The sequence below is a fragment of the Penaeus japonicus genome, unplaced genomic scaffold, assembly GCF_977035675.1.
Source record: "Penaeus japonicus unplaced genomic scaffold, GWHDUDI00000001_assembly GWHDUDI00000009, whole genome shotgun sequence".
In the NCBI taxonomy this organism is placed as follows: Eukaryota; Metazoa; Arthropoda; class Malacostraca; order Decapoda; family Penaeidae; genus Penaeus; species Penaeus japonicus.
This window is the reverse complement of record NW_028234411.1, coordinates 5,704,958-5,709,957: the sequence shown is the minus strand read 5'-3', so window position 1 is coordinate 5,709,957 and position 5,000 is coordinate 5,704,958. Positions and strand designations below refer to the sequence as shown.

The following is a 5,000-nucleotide window of genomic DNA, read 5'->3' as shown; positions in this document are numbered from 1 at the left end:
AGTATGCTGATGTGTATGTAATGAGTGCTCTCGCATGTCTTCATTTGTAAATATATGTATGTGTATATGCATACATACAAAACTATTTGTGTGCATATGTGTTTAAACAACATGCATCATCTAATAACAAAATAGAATGATTGGATGCACAGATGTATAATAGAAATGATATCACCATACCGCTTATTCTAAGGAGAAAGAATGCTTTATCAAAATTGGCGTTTTTTTACTTCTTTCTCCAATCATAATGGTGTTTATGAGCATCAAAATGTCTCAAATATATTAAGTATATTCAAGACATATGAACACAAATCTTCAAAAGTCAAATTTCTCTTTCCATTTCAGGTTTTTAATGCAAGACATTTAGGTTACTTTTAAGAATTTTACCATATGTAGTTTCAAAAAAGGTCTACGTAAACACATAATTTATAGATCAAAGGATAACCATAAACAGAGGATAATCGAAAGACATTTTTTTCAAACTCTTCATAAAATCTATTTTTACATCAGTTAAAAATATAAAAGCCAGCTATCCATTATTATCACAATAAAAATATCCATATTAAAACCGTAAATGTATTTTCATCCATATGAGCTACCCTTCTTCCATCTTTATTTACTTTGATTCCTCTGAAATCTTGGGAGCAGTGATAGTCAAGACGCCATCGGAAGACATTGCTGACGTCACGGCCTCCAAGTTCACTTTGCCTGGGAAGTTGAAACGTCGACAGAAGCTTTTCATGGACTTGAAGTCGCCATCTTCCTTTTCCACTCGACCCTCCACCACCACATGTTTATCCTCCACTCTTACTTTGACGTTTCCACACTTGAAGTCATGTACATCCAACACAACCTGTATGTTAATAGAATTTGAATTGCTTAATGAATTACCAAACGTTTTCTCTTCTTCTTTTCAGCCATGTGAATATATGAATAAGTGTCATCGCTATCCTTATGGTTACTAGACGAGATAATTAAACCTGTGACTCTCATCGTATTGAATGAATGCAATGACTTGCTTCTTTTGCTGTAAATTATGATTTATTTTTCTTCCGTCTACATATATTCATTTGTGTTTCTGTGATCCTAATGATTGCTGAAAAGGATTACTAACCTTATGGTTCTGGTCGTCTTCACTGAAAGCCATGACTTGTTTCTCCTCCTGCAGATTACGTTCTTTTACATGTCTGTAGCTACTCATGAGATCACTGACGGATTTTGGCTATCCTCCCCACGTATCCATGATTTGGTCGATAGCTGTTTCAAAGTGTTTCCGAATATCCTCGAAGAAGGAATCATGGAAGAAGAGTCCCTTCTCAACGATCGGAAGGAGGGAATCCTCGTTGCATTTGGTTGCTTCTCCAGGTTTCTGTTCAGTAAGTGAGGTAGAATTGTTGTTCTCCATCTTGCCCATAATATCTATCACTTAAACAAGGTTGATTTCTTGAAAAGATAGCTTGCAGGTAACTTTGTTTTCCCAAGGAGTACTGTTTGCGTTGTGTCTGGCAGGAGGTGGTTGCTGAGGCTTTTATGTAGCACGAGTTGGGTGTTTGCCCACCTCTTCCCTCCTACATTTGGAGACACTGTTCTGGCCTTCTTGGCAGCATTTTTCTGCGAAATCTCTTGAATCTTCCAGTACTCGGTGGTAGCATTTATAGTACTACCAACAAAGCCTAGAAAGTAATTTTAAAGAATGAATATCATGTAAAACTATGAAACGTTTTTCTTTATCCATAATGCTTATTCTCTCTCACACACATACATGTGAATATACTCATATAGACTAAGAAATGAATAGATTTGAATATATATTTATATATACATACATACATATATATGTGTATATATATATATATATATAGATATATATATATATATATATATATATACATATGTGTGTGTGTGCGTGTGTGTGTGCGTGTTTGTTTGCATATGTGTGTACCATGAAAATTTACTGATACATCTCACACAGAGTGAGTGAGTCTTTTCTTGAATGATTAAGAAAAAAAAAAAAAATGGATGAGGGAGAGAATTTGATCAGTTATACTGTCATTTATTCCTAAGGTCACATAATGATGCATATTAAAAAAGTAAACATGTGTGTGCTTAGAACACATATTCAAAAGTTCAAGTTCAATTGATATTATTGATATAATCATGAATATGATATGTATCTATTATCGAAACAGAAGATTAATCATATTTCCATTTCAACTAAGCTTTTTATAAGGAAATTATTCCAGAAATTTCACGAGACCGAATCTTGACTAATGTCAACTCTGAAGCATACCGCGGTTACATAAACAGAAGCTTCTTGCATCATGGGCGTGGTATCAACTCCACGCTGCTTTGTCCCGTTTGACACAAAGTAAACATTTCTCTAATATAGGGAACGTTTTTTTTTTCTTTTCCTTTCTCTTTGCAAAATTGTACCTAAGGACAAAATATAGATTTGATCCTCTGTGGAAAAGGAGAGTGAATAAATACCTTTCGCTTACTATCTATTCACTAAACATTTTTCCTCCCCATTGAGGTTTCAGATTTTTAGAAGATTAGTGTCAGGAGGTTAGTTAAGATGCTTAATTGCCTTATTTCATAAACAAGGATATAGTGAAATAGACACGTAGACACACAAATACATACATATATGGACACACACATACATACATACACACAAACACACACACATATACATACATACATACATACATACATACATATATATATATATATATATATATATATATATATATATATATATATATATATACATATATATACATGCACACACACTTCCCAGCATTACAGCACACACACACACACATACATACATACACACACACACACACATATATATATATATGTATATATATATATATATATATATATATATATATATATATATTATATATACATACATAATATATAATATATATATAACATATATATGTACATATATATGTATATATATATATATATATATCTATATAATATATATATATAAAAAATATATATACATTATATGCGTAAACATAAACACAAACACATACACACACATTCATACACACACCACACTACACACACGCAACACACACACTTCACGCACACCCACACACACACACATCCCACATACATACAACCACACACACACACACACACACACACACACATATATATATATATATATATATATATATATATATATATATATATATATATATATATATATATGAATATACATACATACATAATGATATATATATTATCTTATATATATATATATATATATATATATATTAATTCGTTATAACCTCAGCTATAGACTTGCCTCGGGGGAGGCGCAATCGAATGATTGACAAAAGCTGTGAGGAACATCTTGATTTTCCAAACGTTTCGAGGAATCATTCCCTTCAGAATGGTGTTCGAATATAGTATATTTATATAGCTGTCCTAGCTGTAATGTTAAGCATATTGGGTCAACTTCACGTTGGTTCAAAAACATGATCCTTGAAAATAATTTGTAATAGTAATAATGCTTCATTTGCATAAATTTGTTTCCAGATATGTAATTAATACTAGTTAAGAACTATTTTATTTCGTTATGATTCAATATTCATGATACAAATCAAATGATATTTTGGCTGTTAAAATAATATTGTTTACATAGACATAATTTCCATATGAAATATATTGGGTAAAAAAACAAATATTGAAAATTCAGTATTTTTTATTTCATATATGTAACTGTATTACAAAAATATATTCGGTATTTCATTCTCCTATCTCGGTGTCACTGTCCTTTAGTCCTCGTTGTATCATTCGCGTCTTGTGAAATCTTCGGAGCCGTGATGGTCAAGACGCCATCGGAAGACATTGCGGAAGTGACGGCCTCTAAGTTCACTTCGCCTGGGAAGTTGAAACGTCGACAGAAGCTTTTCATGGACTTGAAATCGCCATCTTCCTTTTCCACTCGACCTTCCACCACCACATGTTTATCCTCCACTCTTACTTTGACGTCTCCACTCTTGAAGTCATGAACATCGAGGACAACCTGCATATAAATTGAATTTGAATTACTTAATGAATTACCTAATGTTTATTCTTTTGGTTCCTAGACTAAACTTGTGACTGGTCGTGTTCAGTGAAGGCCATGACTTTGTTCTCTCTGTGTAAATTACGATTTATTTTCCTTCGATCTACATATATGCATTTGTGAATAACTTGTTTGTGTGATCCTAATGTTTGCTGAAAAGAATTACCAACCTTATGGTTCTGGTCGTCTTCACTGAAAGCCATGACTTGTTTCTCCTCCTGCAGATTACGTTCTTTTACCCATCGTACTCGTGTAAAGCTACAACATGAGATTCCACTGACGATGTTGGGGCTCCTCTCCCCACGATCCATGGATTTGGTCGATAGCTATTCAAAGTGTTTTTCTAATGTCCTCGAAGAAGGAATCATGGAAGAAGAGCCCCCTCTCAACGATCCGAAGGACGGAATCCTTGTTGCCTTTGGTTGCTTTTCCAGGTTTAGTCAGTAAGGTGGTGAAATGGTTGTCTCCATTTTTTTTTTTTCGTAGCCGTAGTATTTACAGTAACAAGGTAGATCTCTTGAAAGATAGCTTGCAGGTTGCTTTGTCTCCTAGGAGTACTGTTGGCGGTTGTTCTGCAGAGTGGGTCTGCGTTTATGTGGCGCAAGTTGGTGTTTGCCCTCCTTTTTCCCTCCTACTTTTGTACTCGGTACCCTCTTGCAACATCTTTTAAATAAATTTTCCTTGAAGCTTCCAGTTTCTTAATTCTTGTATGTTAATATTTTTAGGCTACAAAATGGTTTGAGAAGATGTCGATATTAATGAATTATGTGCATGTTACAATGCTATTACATTCAGATGCACAAGAGAAATACAATGTGTGCGCAGCATCTTCTTGCGAAATCCTCTAAATCTTCCAGTACTCGATAGCAACATTTATAGAACTATACCAACAGAGGTTTAGAAAGTA

The 5,000-nt window shown here is 33.6% G+C and overlaps 2 pseudogenes; both read right to left on the bottom strand.

The window, feature by feature from the left end:
- Nucleotides 1-603: 603 nt before the first annotated feature.
- LOC147471234 (protein lethal(2)essential for life-like) lies at nucleotides 604-1,459 on the bottom strand (annotated as a pseudogene).
- Nucleotides 1,460-2,248: 789 nt separating this feature from the next.
- On the bottom strand, nucleotides 2,249-4,756 carry LOC147471233 (uncharacterized; annotated as a pseudogene).
- Nucleotides 4,757-5,000: the final 244 nt, after the last annotated feature.